The 17,500-nt window shown below is 48.3% G+C and overlaps 1 protein-coding gene and 1 long non-coding RNA gene across 8 annotated transcripts in view; both read left to right on the plus strand.

Moving 5' to 3' along the window:
* ASPP (Ankyrin-repeat, SH3-domain, and Proline-rich-region containing Protein) overlaps positions 1-17,500 on the plus strand; it is a 317,152-nt gene that overhangs the window by 165,660 nt on the left and 133,992 nt on the right. The gene's annotated exons all lie outside the window — the stretch shown is intronic.
* LOC139751720 (uncharacterized) overlaps positions 16,367-17,500 on the plus strand; it is a 2,109-nt gene continuing 975 nt past the window's right edge. The window contains exon 1 of one of the 2 annotated variants that reach the window (XR_011713407.1): positions 16,367-16,965. This is a non-coding gene — a long non-coding RNA (uncharacterized lncRNA). The remainder of the gene's footprint in view (positions 16,966-17,500) is intronic. The other variant, XR_011713408.1, reaches the window with a different exon arrangement.

Here is a 17,500-nt window from a genome sequence, read left to right on the forward strand (position 1 = left end):
CCTCCTATATCTCGTTTTCTTTTTTTTTTTATCGCCGTTCCCCCCCTGGCATAGAACATGGACTCTCGTTTAAAAGCAGGGCACGCAGCCCGTTTTCTTGGTTGAAGCGCTCAGGCCACTGGCCGCCCCCCGCCCCCCACCCCGTTTTCTTTCTCGTTAAGTGATGGATGTCTAGCCTCTGTTGGCGTAGGTTCGAAGAATTTTACAGTGCGTATTTTAGGGCCTTTATTGGCGTAGGTCCGGAGAATTTTATAATGCGTATATCAGGGCCTTTATTGGCGTACGTCCGGAGAATTTTACAATGCGTATTTTAGGCACTTCATCTGCGTAGGTCGGGAGAATTTTACAATGCGTATTTTAGGCGATTTATCTAATGGTCGTAACTGCCACAGGGAGATGGGGAATGGGGGAAGGGGGATGGGGAGGCCTTGGGAATGGGTCTGTGGTGATGGCGCAAAATGCCTTTGGCTCTCTCTCTCTCTCTCTCTCTCTCTCTCTCTCTCTCTCTCTCTCTCTCTCCCTTTCCTTAGGTTCGAAGAAGAGGGGAAGAGAGGGAGGGGAGAGGAGGAGGAGGAGGGGTGATTAGATGAAGGCTGGTTTAGGGAGGTCCATGGGCGGGGGGAGGAAGGGGAAGGGGAGACAACGGGGCCCAAGAACCAGCTGCCAATCCCCAATCACCCCTCCCCTCCCCCCTCCCCCCTCCCCCCCTTAATGACGCCGAATCTGATTTGTTGATTGGTCGCCAGGTGGTGATTGTGGGCGGGGTGTGGGAGGGAGGAAGGGCCAATGGGAAGACGGGGTTATGGGGGGGTGGGGGCGTGTAGAGGAATCTCTGATTGGCTGGGAGGGTTGAAGGGGTGGTCTTATATGATTGGTTGGGGGGATTAGTGGGGGAGGGGTGGCTTCGTGTGATTGGCTGAGATCTCTAGGGTCTCGTGTGATTGGTTGAGAGGTCTGGGAGGTCTAGTCTGATTGGCTGGGAGGTCCAGGGTGTCTCATCTGATTCGCTAGGAGGTTGGGGAAGTGTCATCTGATTGGCTAGGAGGTCTGGGATGTTGTCTCGTCTGAGTGGCTGGGAGACCCGGGGATGTCTCACCTTATTGGCTGGCCGATCAGAACTGCTTTATCTGATTGGCTGGGCGATCAGAACGCTTCATCTGATTGGCTGGGCGATCAGAACTGCTTCATCTGATTGGCTGGCCGATCAGAACGCTTCATCTGATTGGCTCTGGGATGAATACTCACAAAGGTGACGCGAGAGTTTGAGAGGGGGGAGGAGGGGGGGCGACGCCCCCTCCTCAACCCCCTCCTCAACCCCCCTCCTCAACCCCCCTCCTCAACCCCCCCTCCTCAACCCCCCTCCCTCTCCCCCATCATGCTGTCGCGGGAGTTTAGGGAAGTTTGATTGGCTGTGAAATGAGGAGGAATCCATTATGAGTGTGAGGGAGCAGGAGGAGGTATGAGGCACCTCCACCTTCCCTCATTTTGCCTCATTGCTCCTCAGGGCGTGTATGTGTGTGTGTGTGTGTGTGTGTGTGTGTGTGTGTGTGTGTGTAGGTGTGTGTGTGTGTGTGTGTGTGTGTGTGTGTGTGTGTAGGTGTGTGTGTGTAGGTGTGAGTGTGTGTGGAGGACGGGGAGTAGACTGGAGCCTCTCATTCCTCATGAGTTATGAGGTGTGAGGAACATATGGGTTATGAGGTGTGTGGAACTTAATGAGTTATGAGGTCTGAGGAACTTTATGAGTTATGAGGTGAGAGGAACATATGGGTTATGAGGTGTGAGGAACTCATAAGGTGTGAGGGAACCGTAGGCTGGTGGTGAGTGTGAGGGGCGAGGTGAGGGGAGGCGCCCTGATGGGAAAGGGGATACCTTAGCCTCCCTCCCTGATGGGCAGGTCCGACCATCAGGTCCCCCCAGCCAATCAGAACCGGATGATTTTCAAGTGGACTTTGTGATGAGTTTACTCACGTCATTAGCTCCAGGTCTGATTGGACGCTTCTGGGGGAGAGGAGGGGGGGGAGGTGAGAGTATGAGGGAGAGGGAGAGTGTGTGGGGGGAGGAGGGGAGGGGAGGGAGAGGCCTTGGGAGACAGGGAGGTTAGAGGGAGAGTGAGAGGAGAGGGAGCGGTATGAGGGAGAGGGAGAGAGTGTGGGGGGAGGGGCCTTGGGAGACAGGGAGGTGAGAGGGAGAGTGAGAGGGGCAGGTGAGAGTATGAGGGAGAGGGAGAGAGTGTGTGGAGAGGGGAGGGGAGGGAGAGGCCGTGGGAGACAGAGAGGTGAGAGGGGCAGGTGAGAGTATGAGGGAGAGGGAGAGAGTGTGGGAGGGGAGGGGAGGGGAGGGAGAGGCCTTGGGTGAGAGGAGAGGGAGGGAGTGAGGGAGGGAATGTCGATCAGCCTTTGGAGGATTCGAACGCGGGTTCCCACGTTCTGTGTCCCTGATCCCCAGCTCAGGGGGGGGGGGTCTGATCCCCCCAACTGTTGCCGTCAGCTGGTGGCACAGATTCGGCCCAGCTGGCGGACCCCCCACCACCACCTCTCTCTCTCTCTCTCTCTCTCTCTCTCTCTCTCTCTCTCTCTCTCTCTCTCTCTCTCTCTCTCTCTCTCTCTCCTCTCTCTCTCTCCCCTCTCCCCCCCCCTCTCTCTCTCTCTCTCTCTCTCTCTCTCTCTCTCTCTCTCTCTCCCTTGTGATGTGTTTCCTTTTCCTCTTTTGTGTAGTTCAAGGTCACCGTGTCGAGTCTTTTGATAAATGGGTTAATAAGTGAGATATAAAAAAGATGAAGGAAATGGGATGATTAAATGGAATTATTGTATAAAGATAGATGCACTAGGGTTTATGTAATTTGAGCTCTCCCAGGTATTTGGGCACCTCCCTCTTGAAGGTGGAAAGGCTAGACGAAGAGGTGGAAAGACAAGTGGAAGGAGAGAAGTAGACGTGGAATCCACAACACTGGTCTACGAGGAGGCATTTCATAACGGCTAATCCTCGTGCGCACGCGCTCTGGCGTCTTCACATAATCTAGTGGACGCACCAGCGCCCGACGTATACCTTTGGGTCCAGGTCTTTTGTTATTCTTCTTCTAGAGGCGCTGGGAGCCCAAGGGAGGGGTGGGGGGAGGCGCTGGGGGCCCCAAGGGAGGGGAGAGAGGCGCTAGGGGCCCAAGGGAGGGGGGGAGGCTCTGGGGGCCCAAGGGAGACGGCTGACGAAAGCAAGGGGCCGAAGTCATGTAGAATGAGACAGATGGAAGGTCATATAATGGGGTGAGACGAGAGACGAGAGCTAATAAGGCGGAAAGCCTTTGACTCTACCCAGGCTAGAAGAGAATTGGACGAGGAATGGTCCTCTAGAAATGGGCAATATACCACTCTTAAGGTGATCCAGTTCCCTATAGATGCGTAGGAACTCCTTGAAAATAAAAGATCATTCTAGTACCGATAAAGAACGCCCCCCCCCCCCCACCACCATGTTTATGTTATTGCAGTGTTCATCATGTTGAAATTAAAGGCGTGGAAAACGACGGGCGATTAAAGAGATATATGGCTTGAGACTTACGTCCCTCTAATGTTGAATTAAGACCTTTATCATCATCGCCATTTCAATCGCTGACGCTCCACCGGTCGCGCGCGACCCAAGAATGGAATTGTGTTCGGTACGAGAAAAAGAGCGGGTGTGGGAGCGCGAGGAAGTGGCGGAAATGGAATCGCCGGCGCAGGGGGGGGAGGGGGGGAGGTGTATAAACGAACAGACTGGAGAAAGAGGGTCGTTAACGGAGGGAAGATAAGATAATAGACGGGGACACACACACACACACACACACACATACACACACACACACACACACACACACACACACACACCGCTGGGCCGCTTCGCCCCCCTGGGGGGGAACTCATCAGATATATACGAAAGAGTACAGAGAGTAGCACAAAAAACCATTTAAAGTTTGTTTTGTTTTTTTATGAGCAGAGAGGCTTGGGGGGGGGGGGGCGGCCTTGTGCCTCTCTCTCTCTCTCTCTCTCTCTCTCTCTCTCTCTCTCTCTCTCTCTCTAGGCCTAAGGTTCGAACCGGTGCTCTCTTTACCTACCCAATCATTCGGTGGAGGATCATCATAATGATAAAAACAGACATTAACTCCTCGCGTGTTTTAGTTTTCACAAATGTGACGTGTGATTTCCGTGGGATGTGCATCAAATGGCTCAAGAAATATACATGTTTACTTTATGTATCTCGTGTGTGTGTGTGTGTGTGTGTGTGTGTGTGTGGTATACGCCATGGCGAGAACGTCACTACGTCATCCTACACTCGTTCCTCAGCAGTGACGGGGTCCATTCCCCTCAGCAGTGACACGTCATTTCCCCTCCTCCCCCTCACCAACGACACCACTGTCATCCCCCCTCCCTCTCTCCCTCCCCCCCCACCACAGCCAATCCCATCCCCCCTCTCCTCCCTTCCTCCATCCCCCCCCCACCCCAAGCATAGAGCAGTCATATACACATTCTCCCCTTCCATCCCCTCCCCCATCATCATCTCCCCACCCCCTCTACAATGCAAGACAGAGTGATGTCCGACACACACACACACACACACACACACACACACACACACACACACACACACACACACACACACACACTCCCCCTTCTTCCCTTCACGAGAGAGAGAGAGAGAGAGAGAGAGAGAGAGAGAGAGAGAGAGAGAGAGAGAGAGAGAGAGAGAGATCGTAAGATTTTAAGAGAGAGAAATAGTGAAGAAAATGTGGCTTTTAGAAATAGGTGTTTTGGGGGGCGTTAGGGGATAGACTGAAGTGGAGTGCTGTGGTATATGGGGGGCAACGAGCTGTCAGTGGACTGAACCTGGGAGAGCAGCTGGAAGGATTTAAGCTCACAAGCATAATACAGGAGGGGGAGAGGGAGTGTTTTCTCCCTCTGTCTGGTCCTTCCCTCTTGGCTCTTCGGGTGTCGAACCCACCCACCACCCCCTTCCTCCTCCTCCCTCCCCTCGCCCCCCCTCCATACGCTACGCAGGCCTTGACGCAAATGACATGTGATCCTACGCATCACAGGTTCAAGGAACGAAGACTAATGTGTTTGATCATGTGATTGTTAACAAACTAGCGTTGTTGTGCTCGTGAGATGAACGAGTGGTTGAGGCAGGGAGGGAGGGAGGGAGTGTGTGTGTGTGTGTGTGTGTGTGTGTGTAGGGACGATCGCTACAGGTCGCATCTCGCTCTGGACATACCACCTCATGAGGTGGGGGGGAGGACACAGTCTGCACACGGATCTGTCCCGCCATCGCAAGAACCCAGACTCCCTTCTACAGACTTTAAATCCCCCTCTCCCCTATTTCCTTTGGAGGGAGGATAAATCCCCCTCTCTCTCTCCCTCTCCCTCCCTTCCTTGCTGGGGAGTAATCCCATTGAGGGAGAAGGTCTTCGTGTGTGTGTGTGTGTCTCTCTCTGAGCAGTGGAGGGTCCTCCATATGAGCATTTCTCCCATAAACTCTCCCTGGAGAGAGAGAGAGAGAGAGAGGTGTGCTCTCTCCCTCTCTCCCGTGAGAGGGGAAGTCCCCACCCCCACACCCCCGTGTGCCATCTAAACCCACTCTCCTATAATCCGCTGGGGACGTACGTTGCCTTTCTGAAGGTTTCTCACGGTGTGTGTGTGTGTGGGTTTGGGTGTGTGTGTGGGTGTGTGTGTGTGTGGGTGTGGGTGTGTGTGTGTGGGTGTGGGTGTGTGTGTGTGTTCTCGAAGGGGGTTTGGGCCGGCCCTTGAAGAGGGAGGGCGCTGGGGAATAGGCAGATCCTGCGACTGGATATATCTTGTCAAAGGGTTGATGAAATGTAGAGGGAATACGAAGTGCATTAAACTGGTTCTTTTATTTCTTTTTTTTTTTGTTTAGAATGGGGTTGGTAAGGGGGCGCTGCTAGACAGCCTATATATATATATATATATATATATATATATATATATATATATATATATATATATACACACACGAGTTCGATGCCCATATGGCGCTGACCTGCAACCCGGGGAAGAGGGATCTCTGGTGGTGACGGTGGCGGGGATGGTGCTAGAACTCACATCCAGACTGTCGTGTCGTATATGTATGTGTCTGTGTGTGTGTGTGTGTGTGTGTGTGTGTGTGTATGTGTGTGTTTGCGAACGTTGAACCAGAGGAGAAGGTGGACCAGAGGACGCCATTTGGCAGCTACTGGGAAAGGGGAGAGTGAACACCCAGGGACGAAGATTTCTCATCTTTTCCAAACATTTTCATTTTTCTTAACCCTGACTTTGAGACCATGTCTCCCATCCCATCTTCTACCTTATAACGTCTCTCTCTCTCTCTCTCTCTCTCTCTCTCTCTCTCTCTCCCTCACTTAAGATGATGAAATCGTTTGGGCGTTCGAAGGGACGCCTTTGATGGGTTGGGGGGGTGATGGGGTGGGTGGGAGCGGGGAGGGAAGGAGGGGGTGATGATGGGGTGGGAGCGGGGAAGGGAAGGGGGAGGGCGATGGGATGGGATGGGATGGGTACGGCCTCAGGAGATGGGAGAGGAAAGATCAGGTTGGTGTGTGTGAGAGAGAGAGAGGGGATAAGATCGAAGATTCAGTCGCAACTTGAGGGATGGGGAGGGTGTGGATTATTTCCCCCCCCCCCCAGTGGCAATAGCAAGATGGGTTGAGGATGATCGAGGAAGTGGGAATACACACACACACACACACACACACACACACACACCTTAATACACCCAAGTGGGTAAAGAAGAAATTGTTACTGAGGGAAATGTGAAAGAGTTTTGGGCGTCTGAGGTAAAGTGTTGGGGGAAGAAAGAGCTTTACTTATAGACGTGTGTTGGTATTGGTCAAAAAAGAAAAATAAAAACATCTGGTTTAAGGAGACCATTTGCCAGCCATCCACAGATATTGAGAGATGAAGAGATAACACACATTGAGGCTTGTTGTGTGTGCTAACTGTGATTGGTTGGTTCAGACGACTTGGTGGGGTGTTATTGGTCAGTGGGTGTGACGAGACTGCCAATTTAATGGTCACGTCAGGGGAAATGGACGAGTTGAAGTCTTTTAGGTGGAAGGTGATGACTGTTTGGACAAGGATGTTGTCTCTCAGAGCTCCAAAGGTCTTGGACCATCGGGTGGTTGAGGTTTTACGCCCATGACCTGCCAGGGGTCATTTCGGGCCATCAACTTACATCCGCCAATCAGGGGTCAATTCAGGCCATCAGCTTTAATTCACATCCGCCAATCAGGGGTCGATTCTGGCCATCCACTTCAATTTACATCCACCAACCGAAGGATTTTTCTAACAGCCTCCATCAGGTTTTGAGGATAATTGCAAGATTCGTACACATCTCATCTTTTCCACGACTGAAAGACATTTACGAAGATAACATCATCCAACTACCTTGAAGGTCGACGTACCGAATTCCGCGTCTTCGGGAATTTCCATCCACCATTGCGCAAGGGACTAAACGACGTGGAGTGCGCCCTGGCGCGGCGCGCACGGAAATATACACACACTCACACACACATATACATATACACCCTCCAATATACACCCACTCACACACACACATATACATATACACCCTCCAATATACACCCACTCACACACACATATATACATATACATCCTCCACGGACCTTCCACGTCTCCATTTCCTACCTGTTACTCTAGTTTCTCTTGTTCTGCCAACCAAGACGCCTTCTCCTTCACGCTCCTGGCCTACCCAGATGGGACCTACATATGTATGAGGTTGTTAGCAATTAACTGTGTCTCCAGGCGGAGGTACAACGCCATCTCCTACTCCTCCTTCCCTCTAGTTCCCTAAGTTCCCCCGCCAGAGCTCCGTGGAACCCACACACACACCATTGCTTCTTGAAGAACACAGATCGCTTTTGTCTTTTTTTTTGATATGTGGGTAAAACAAGTTCGTTAGTTACATGTTGAAGAATCAAGTTCTTCAGTTGATTACACGATGTTCTTCAGTTAATTACAGTATGATTAAACAAGTTCGTTAGGTCTAGTTGAATAAACAAGTTCTTCAGTTGATTACAGTATGAATAAACAAGTTCTTAAGTCAGTTAAGGTATGAATAAACAAGTTCTTAAGTCAGTTAAGGTATGAATAAACAAGTCCTTAAGTCAGTTAAGGTATGAATAAACAAGTTATGCAAAGGATGTGTCCAATTCCAAGACATTAGCAATGTTTCCTTTTTCTTCAGCCTTGACCAAAGGCAAAGCCATCACCTCCCATTTTAAAACGTAACCAGGCCATCCAGGTCGGCCCAAGACCTTGTGTTGTGTGATGGGAGATCCTCCCCCATCCCTCCTCCCATCCCCATCCCATCCCATCCCATCCCCCTTTCCATGCATAGCCTTTTATATCATCCCCGAATCCCGACCCATGCCACCAGACCCAAATGAAAAGGGACAGTGGTCTCTCTCTCTCTCTCTCTCTCTCTCTCTCTCTCTCTCTCTCTCTCTCTCTCTCTCTCTCTCTCTCTCTCTCTTTTCCCCACCACCATCACCACGTCATCTTGTACCTAGGTCTAAAGGCCTGTCGCCCAGTGTTCATGGCTTTGTGCATACAGAGAGAGAGAGAGAGAGAGAGAGAGAGAGAGAGAGAGAGAGAGAGAGAGACAGAGACAGAGAGAGAGAGAGTCAGAGTTTGTGTATATATCTCACTACATTATTATTTCCTCCTCCTTTTCATCTCCTCGTACCTGGATACACCTTGGTACACCTAATACCACTTTCCTCTAGATTTTCAAAGTGGCTTTTAATGTTGAAGATGGACGTGTAGTGGTGTTGTGATGGAGTAGCTTGAGTGGGATGGAGGCTTGTAGTGGGTTGGTGAACTACCTGTTCAGTATATTACCTCATTCTTGCTTTGAGGACGTAGAGGTGAAATTAGCAAAGCTTATTTTGAAAGTCTACAAGGTAGTGTACTTAACTTACACTCAACTTAACGTCGTGTTTATGCCTCTAGATGCGACAGTACCTACACCCACTGTACTCAGCCATGTATCTACACCCCCACTGTACTCAGCCATGTATCTACACACCCACTGTACTCAGCCATGTATCTACACCCACCCACTGTACTCAGCCATGTATCTACACCCACCCACTGTACTCAGCCATGTATCTACACCCACCCACTGTACTCAGCCATGTATCTACACCCACCCACTGTACTCAGCCATGTATCTACACCCACCCACTGTACTCAGCCATGTATCTACACCCAACCACTGTACTCAGCCATGTATCTACACCCACCCACTGTACTCAGCCATGTATCTACACCCACCCACTGTACTCAGCCATGCATCTACACCCCCACTGTACTCAGCCATGTATCTACACCCACCCACTGTACTCAGCCATGTATCTACACCCACCCACTGTACTCAGCCATGTATCTACACCCACCCACTGTACTCAGCCATGTATCTACACCCCCACTGTACTCAGCCATGTATCTACACCCACCCACTGTACTCAGCCATGTATCTACACCCCCACTGTACTCAGCCATGTATCTACACCCACCCACTGTACTCAGCCATGTATCTACACCACCACTGTACTCAGCCATGTATCTACACCCACCACTGTACTCAGCCATGTATCTACACCACCCACTGTACTCAGCCATGTATCTACACCCACCTACTGTACTCAGCCATGTATCTACACCCACCCACTGTACTCAGCCATGTATCTACACCCCCACTGTACTCAGCCATGTATCTACACCCACCCACTGTACTCAGCCATGTATCTACACCCACCCACTGTACTCAGCCATGTATCTACACCCACCCACTGTACTCAGCCATGTATCTACACCCACCCACTGTACTCAGCCATGTATCTACACCCCCACTGTACTCGGCCATGTATCTACACCCACCCACTGTACTCAGCCATGTATCTACACCCACCCACTGTACTCAGCCATGTATCTACACCCACCCACTGTACTCAGCCATGTATCTACACACCCACTGTACTCAGCCATGTATCTACACCCACCTACTGTACTCAGCCATGTATCTACACCCACCCACTGTACTCAGCCATGTATCTACACACCCACTGTACTCAGCCATGTATCTACACCCACCCACTGTACTCAGCCATGTATCCGATTATCTATGAGATGAGCCGAGGCCTTTTATTTTTTTATTTTATCCCTTCTGAGAAAACAGAAATGCCCAACAGATGTCCTCCCTCGTCTAAGAGATGGATGTGCTGGAGATGATGCTGGCAAAATTCATCTCTTGCATTGATTATAGACGAAGAGGTATTGATGTTCTAGGATCAAGATGCACCAGTGTGTGTTTTTTGTTTGTAGAGGTGTTGTGAGTAAGTAGGCGAAGCTATCAGGGGTTTAGAGCAAGGGTTCCAACTCCACTCAAAACAAAGAGCTTTTAAGTATACTGAAAGAGGCAAGTGTCAGAATAGTCAAGATGTGTAAATGCAGATAGTGAAGATGTGTGCGATTGCTCGACCCGTGTGCAGAATAGTGAAGATGTGTGCGATTGCTCGACCCGTGTGCAGAATAGTGAAGATGTGTGCGATTGCTCGACCCGTGTGCAGAATAGTGAAGATGTTTGCGATTGGATTATATCCATTTTCTAATGGTCTGCGTTGCGGTCGGCCAGCCAGCTCTGGCGTCTTATGGAAGGCTGGAGAAAATGTAAAAAAAAATATGGGATCTCTTGAAGCCCGTAATGGGTTGTTTACAGATCAGAGGAGACACTTAATGGGTTGTTTACAGATCAGAGGAGACACTTAATGGGTTGTTTACAGATCAGAGGAGACACTTAATGGGTTGTTTACAGATCAGAGAAGACACTTAATGGGTTGTTTACAGATCAGAAGAGACACTTAATGTGTTGTTTACAGACCAGAGGAGACACTTAATGGGTTGTTTACAGATCAGAGGAGACACTTAATGGGTTGTTTACAGATCAGAGAAGACACTTAATGGGTTGTTTACAGATCAGAGAAGACACTTAATATCAGCAAAGATCCCCCCTGGTCTTTTCTCGTGCCACAGTCACGGAAATGATTTATCTTCCCTATTGGGTTCCAGGTCCTGGGGCCAAACACGTTCCAGACCCAGGCACTAATGCCTTTCCAGGCTCTCTGATCACATGGAAGATGTCTTCAGGTCTGGACAGGTTGGCTGGAACTAGGGGGGATTGAGAGGGTGTGTGTGTGTGTGTGTGGCTTCATACCATGTGAGGTGGAAAAGTTGTATTGTCTTGCCTACACCATGGGTGAATCGAGAGCCTGTTGGCTTTTGAGGTCGTTTCCGTTGCCCAGAAGCCTTTGCTCAGCCTGAGCTGAGGACAAGAGGACACAATTAGCCCTGGACACACACACACACACACACACACACACACACACACACACACACACACACACACTAACTGCCACAAATTTCTCATACTGTACGGAGTGGGATGGTACTGTATGTAAAGCAGGAGGGAAGTATGACACATTGTCGGTTTGGTGTCCACCTTCCATGCCTATCTAATTAGGGGCGCATGATTAAAGGCTTAGCGTAAAAGCTTATGCTGAAAACTTTGCCTATGATAATCTGTCTCTCCCTTTTCAGAGAGAACATATGATTGTTCTCTATGTTCTTGAGTGAATGCTACATGTTCTAATGGCAATTGTACCATAGAACGGAATGGATTGTGTGAATTGAAAAGAAAGAAGATAAATGAGTTTTGTTATTTAGAGAATGGTTAAGGAGGAGATGGTGTCGTTCGTGAATTAATGACATGTTGTCGCTATTTTGGGAACGACCCAAATATTTTTTTTTTTTTTTTAGCGTTCTTAGAGACTTAAAATGACGTGTCGCTGGGGCTGTAAATTTGGTAAATAGCTTTTTACAGTCATGTATTAAATGTGAGGTGTGTGTGTGTGTGCGTGCTACAGAGGGCGTTTGTAAACTGCAATGTAACCAACCCGCAAAATGTCTCTTTTTGTGTGTGTGTGTGTGTGTGTGTGTGTGTGTTTTGTAAGACCATATTCCCCCCGTCTGTATCCAAGCCTGTAATTCCTGTATCCTCTTCGGTTGCAGTAATTTTTATGTGGTTATATATCACAGAAATTTATTCTTATGGGGTTTTGATAAGGTTTTTTACTGTTTTTTTTAATGAGAGGCATTTAAAATTGGGATTAAATTTTAATGAGAGGCATTTAAAATTGGGATTAAATTTTAAGAGGCATTTAAAATTGGGATTAAATTTTAATGAGAGGCATTTAAAATTGGGATTAGATTTTAAGAGACATTTAAAATTGGGATTAAATTTTAATGAGAGGCATTTAAAATTGGGATTAAATTTTAAGAGGCATTTAAAATTGGGATTAAATTTTAATGAAAGGCATTTACAATTGGGATTAAATTTAATGAGAGGCATTTAAAATTGGGATTAAATTTTAAGAGGCATTTAAAATTGGGATTAAATTTTAATGAGAGGCATTTCAAATTGGGATTAAATTTTAAGAGGCATTTAAAATTGGGATTAAATTTTAAGAGGCATTTAAAATTGGGATTAAATTTTAATGAGAGGCATTTAAAATTGGGATTAAATTTTAAGAGAGGCATTTAAAATTGGGATTAAATTTTAAAAGATGCATTCAAAATTGGGATTAAATTTTAATGAGAGGCATTTAGAATTGGGATTAAATTTTAAGAGAGGCATTTAAAATTGGGATTAAATTTGGGGGAATGTAGCTGGTTGGTTGGCGGTGTGTGGCATCGTCGGCGGTCAGCGAGTGAGGGGGTTATGGGTCCCCTCGGCAGAGTTGCCAGGTAGCTCTATTGCCTAAATATTCCCCCACCCCTCGACCCGTTTTCCAATCTCTCTCTCTCTCTCTCTCTCTCTCTCTCTCTCTCTCTGCTCCTACGGTATATATATATATATATATATATATATATATATATATATATATATATATATATATATATATATATATATATATCTACGTTATCTGTTCTACCCACCCCAGTAGATAGTAGATAAGAACCACTGCATAATCTACCTCCGTGGAGGTGTTGGTCGTTGAAAAAAATACTTAGGAAATTCATGGGGGAAAAACAGGGTGGTCGAAATCCCCTCCCCTCCCCCTCCCTCCCCTTGTGGATGTGGGGGGAGGAGGGGGGTGATTAGGGGGGGAGGGTGAGGAGGGGAAGGGTGAGGGTGATTCCCCCCCCCCCCCCCAGCAATGGCGTCCGGTACAGAGGGGCAATTTTCGGGCTTGTTCGAGCGTACACACCCGTGTGTGTGTGGGGGGGGGGGGAAGAGGAGGGGGGGACGACGAAGGAGGAGCCCCCCCTCCCCACTCCCTCACTCCCTCCCTCCCTCCACCCCGCCGAGATACTCTCTCTCTCTCTCTCTCTCTCTCTCTCTCTCTCTCTCTCTCTCTCTCTCTCTCTCTCTCTCTCTCTCTCTCTCACACACACACAAAACCCAACCGATACACACACACACACACACACACACACACACACACCCGACAGACGCTTGGAGGAGGAGGAGAGGGGGGGGATGGGAGGGGGTGGGGGGAGGGGGGAGGAGTGGAGGGGTTCAAGGGATGATATCAAAAACTGATAAGGGAGAGGGGAAGGGAAGGGAAGGGGGGAGGGGGGCAGAATCGCTGATAAGGCGGGCGGGGGAGGGGAGGGTAGGGGGTAGGGGTGAGGGGAAGGGGTTGAGAATTGAAGTGAAGGAGATGGGAAGAGAAAAGAGGAGGAGATGCATCTTTCCCCTTTCCCCATTCCTCCCTTCCCCTCTCCCCTCTTCTCTTCCCCTCGATTCCAATGTTGCCTTTTTTTTTTTTTAAATCGTAATTATTTTTTTTTTAAATGTTACTGTGGGGGGGTGAGGGGAGGGGGTTGAAAAAAATGTCAAGTGGTTGATTAATTAGATTAATTACATCTAATTTTTTTCCCCTTTTCTATCTGATCTTTTCCCCTCTCATTAACCTGAATAAAACATGTGATTGGTCTTAGTGAGTAATCAAAAGTAATCGGTCCATAGATTGATGGAGTAATCAAAAGTAATCGGTCCTTAGATTGATGGAGTAATCAAAAGTAATTGGTCCTTAGATTGATGGAGTAATCAAAAGTAATCGGTCCTTAGATTGATGGAGTAATCAAAAGTAATTGGTCCTTAGATTGATGGAGTAATCAAAAGTAATCGGTCCTTAGATTGATGGAGTAATCAAAAGTAATTGGTCCTTAGATTGATGGAGTAATCAAAAGTAATCAGTCCTTAGATTGATGGAGTAATCAAAAGTAATCGGTCCTTAGATTGATGGAGTAATCAAAAGTAATCGGTCCTCAGATTGATGGAGTAATCAAAAGTAATCAGTCCTTAGATTGGAGTAATCAAAAGTAATCAGTCCTTAGATTGATGGAGTAATCAAAAGTAATCAGTCCTTAGATTGGAGTAATCAAAAGTAATCAGTCCTTAGATTGATGGAGTAATCAAAAGTAATCAGTCCTTAGATTGATGGAGTAATCAAAAGTAATCAGTCCTTAGATTTATTGAGTAGAGTACAGTACTCAAGTCAGATAGACACAGTACATAGAGTACAGCCTTTGTACATGCGTCACGGCGTAGGTAATTAAGAAAGGATGCGTAACTGAGCGTGTCTTGCGTTTTTGAACATCCTGAGCGTATATATTAAGCCTTATTGAGCATATACATTAAGCCTTATGAGCGTATGAATTGAGCCTTATTGAGCGTATATATATTGAGCCTTATGAGCGTATTTTTGAGCCTTATGAGCGTATTGAGCGTATATGAGCCTTATGAGAGTATATATTGAGCCTTATGAGCGTATATATTGAGCATTATGAGCGTATGTATTGACCCTTATTGAGCGTATATATTGAGCCTTATTAAGCGTATATATTGAGCCTAATGAACGTATATATTGAGCCTTATGAGCCTATATTTTGAGCCTTATGAGCGTATATGAGCCTTATGAGCGTATATATTGAGCCTTATGAGCGTATATATTGAGCATTATGAGCGTATGTATTGACCCTTATTGAGCGTATATATTGAGCCTTATTAAGCGTATATATTGAGCCTTATGAGCGTATATATTGAGCCTTATTGAGCGTATATATTGACCCTTATTGAGCGTATATATTGAGCCTTATGAGCGTATATATTGAGCCTTATTGAGCGTATATATATTGAGCCTTATGAGCGTATATATTGACCCTTCTTGAGCGTATATGAGCCTTATGAAGTTTATTAGCGTATATATTGAGTTATGAGCGTATATATTGAGCCTTATTGCAAGAGAGAACTGCCCGTTGTCCCTGTGTGTGTGTGTGTGTGTGTGTGTGTGGGGAAGGGTTGAGTGTGGAGACAAAGGTGGGGGTGTGGGGGGGTTACGATCGAATATGTTTGGTTAAGTGTAGACCTGAAGGGACGCCTTGTGTGTCGGTGGTGGGGGGGGAAGGTGGGGTTGTTCGAAGGTGGGGGTGATGGGGGTTTGGTGTTGTGGGGTAGGGGGATACGGTGATGGGGGAAGGGTGGGGTGATGGGGGGAGGAAGGGGTGTTTTGGCCAGCTGGCCGGCCTGTATATATATCCCCCCCCCGCGTCCCCCCACAACAAGCCACCATCTTTTTTTTTTTAGGGGAAGGGGGGTAAAACCCTTTAAATCCCTTAAATTAAATCCTTTAAATTTCTTTCCCCTCTCTCAACAGTTCATGATTTAAACGCGTCGAGAGTTTACGTGTGACGCGTCGGTGGTCGACTGGCTCTAGTGCAGACGTGATATATATATATATATATATATATATATATATATATATATATATATATATATATATATATATATATATATATATATATTTTCCTAAGAGTCCACGGGGAAAAATGAAACACGAAAAGTTCCCAAGTGCACTTTCGTGTCATAATCACATCATCAGGGGAGACACAAGAGAGAAATATAACAGTCAGTTGATATACATCGAAGAGACGAAGCTAGGATTTGGTAAACATATATATATATATATATATATATATATATATATATATATATATATATATATATATATATATATATATATATATATTGCCGTTTGAAACAAGGAAGGGGAGTGAAAGGGAGAGGGGAAAGAGACACTCTCTCTCTCTCTCTCTCTCTCTCTCTCTCTCTCTCTCTCTCTCTCTCTCTCTCTCCATCAACAGACGCCGTGTGAGGGAGGGAGAGCTGGTTGAGGAGGAGGAGGTGGGTGGTGGGGTGGAGGGAGGGAGGGAGGGAGGGAGGGAGGGGAGGGGAGGGTTGTCGTGTACCTCCTCAAGGTCGGAGCCTGGAGCCGCTTCAGTTCGGGTCTGGCCTCGGTGGTGGACCACACGTCGTGTGAGACGTTCCACATCTCCCTCCGGCTCACCACCCCCCTACATCTCTCGTGTGTGCCTCCATCCAGCCCAGCAGCCACCACCACACCGACCACCTTCCATTCCCTACAGTCTCCTCCACTCCCTCCACCTCACCCTGGGGTGCCGGTGATAGACCCACCGCGCCCTCCGGCTCACCGACCATACCCAGCCAGCCCCCAGCCCCGTGTGGTTGATAAACGCCGCCCCAATTTGGGGTACTGACGTAAGGCATTACCCCGTCGCCCCGCCCCGCCCCGCCGCCCATCTTCTGTGCCACTGTGACACAGAGTGGCTGTGAGGAAACACTTTACCACTGTGATCAAGCGCCCAAGACTGTGCCACTGTGACACATGGCGGCTGTGAGGAAACGCTATACCACTGTGATCAAGCGCCCAAGACGACCATCTTCTGTGCCACTGTGACACAGGGCGGCTGTGAGGAAACGCTATACCACTGTGATCAAGCTTCGCTCCAGTTCGTCCCCTCGCCCCCTGACCACCCTGGTGCTCAGGTGAACTCCCCACACACACACACACACACAACCCCAGTGGGAGAGGAGGGAGAAGGGGGGGCGAGTGGGGTGACGACGTCTGGGTATATCCCCAGTGGGGTGGTGTTCAAGTGGGAGGGGTGTGTGTGTGTGTGTGTGTGTGTGTAGGTGGGGTGGAATATACCACGATGGCGACCCTACCCCCCCACCCCCTTTTAGCCGGGGCAGTGTGTATGTGTGTGTGTGTGGGGGGGCGCGGCGCCCCCCACACACAGACCCCCACACACCCACAATGGAGACAGTGTTACACCAAGCCTGACCACAGAGGTTGTTTAACAAGGGCTTCGCCACTTCCCATTGGCCATGGATGTTCCTGTGTGTGTGTGTGTGTGTGTGTGTGTGTGTGTGCCGCCCCCTGGGGCTAAGGTGTGTGCGCCCCCCGCCCCCTGGGGTACCCCAAACTTGCCCCTCCCCCCCCCCCTAGGCCGATACGAAGTGGTGGTGAACCATCTCTGGTTTATTTTATTTTTTCTTTCTTCTTCTATATCCTTGGCCA

This window comes from Panulirus ornatus, chromosome 12 (genome assembly GCF_036320965.1).
Source record: "Panulirus ornatus isolate Po-2019 chromosome 12, ASM3632096v1, whole genome shotgun sequence".
In the NCBI taxonomy this organism is placed as follows: Eukaryota; Metazoa; Arthropoda; class Malacostraca; order Decapoda; family Palinuridae; genus Panulirus; species Panulirus ornatus.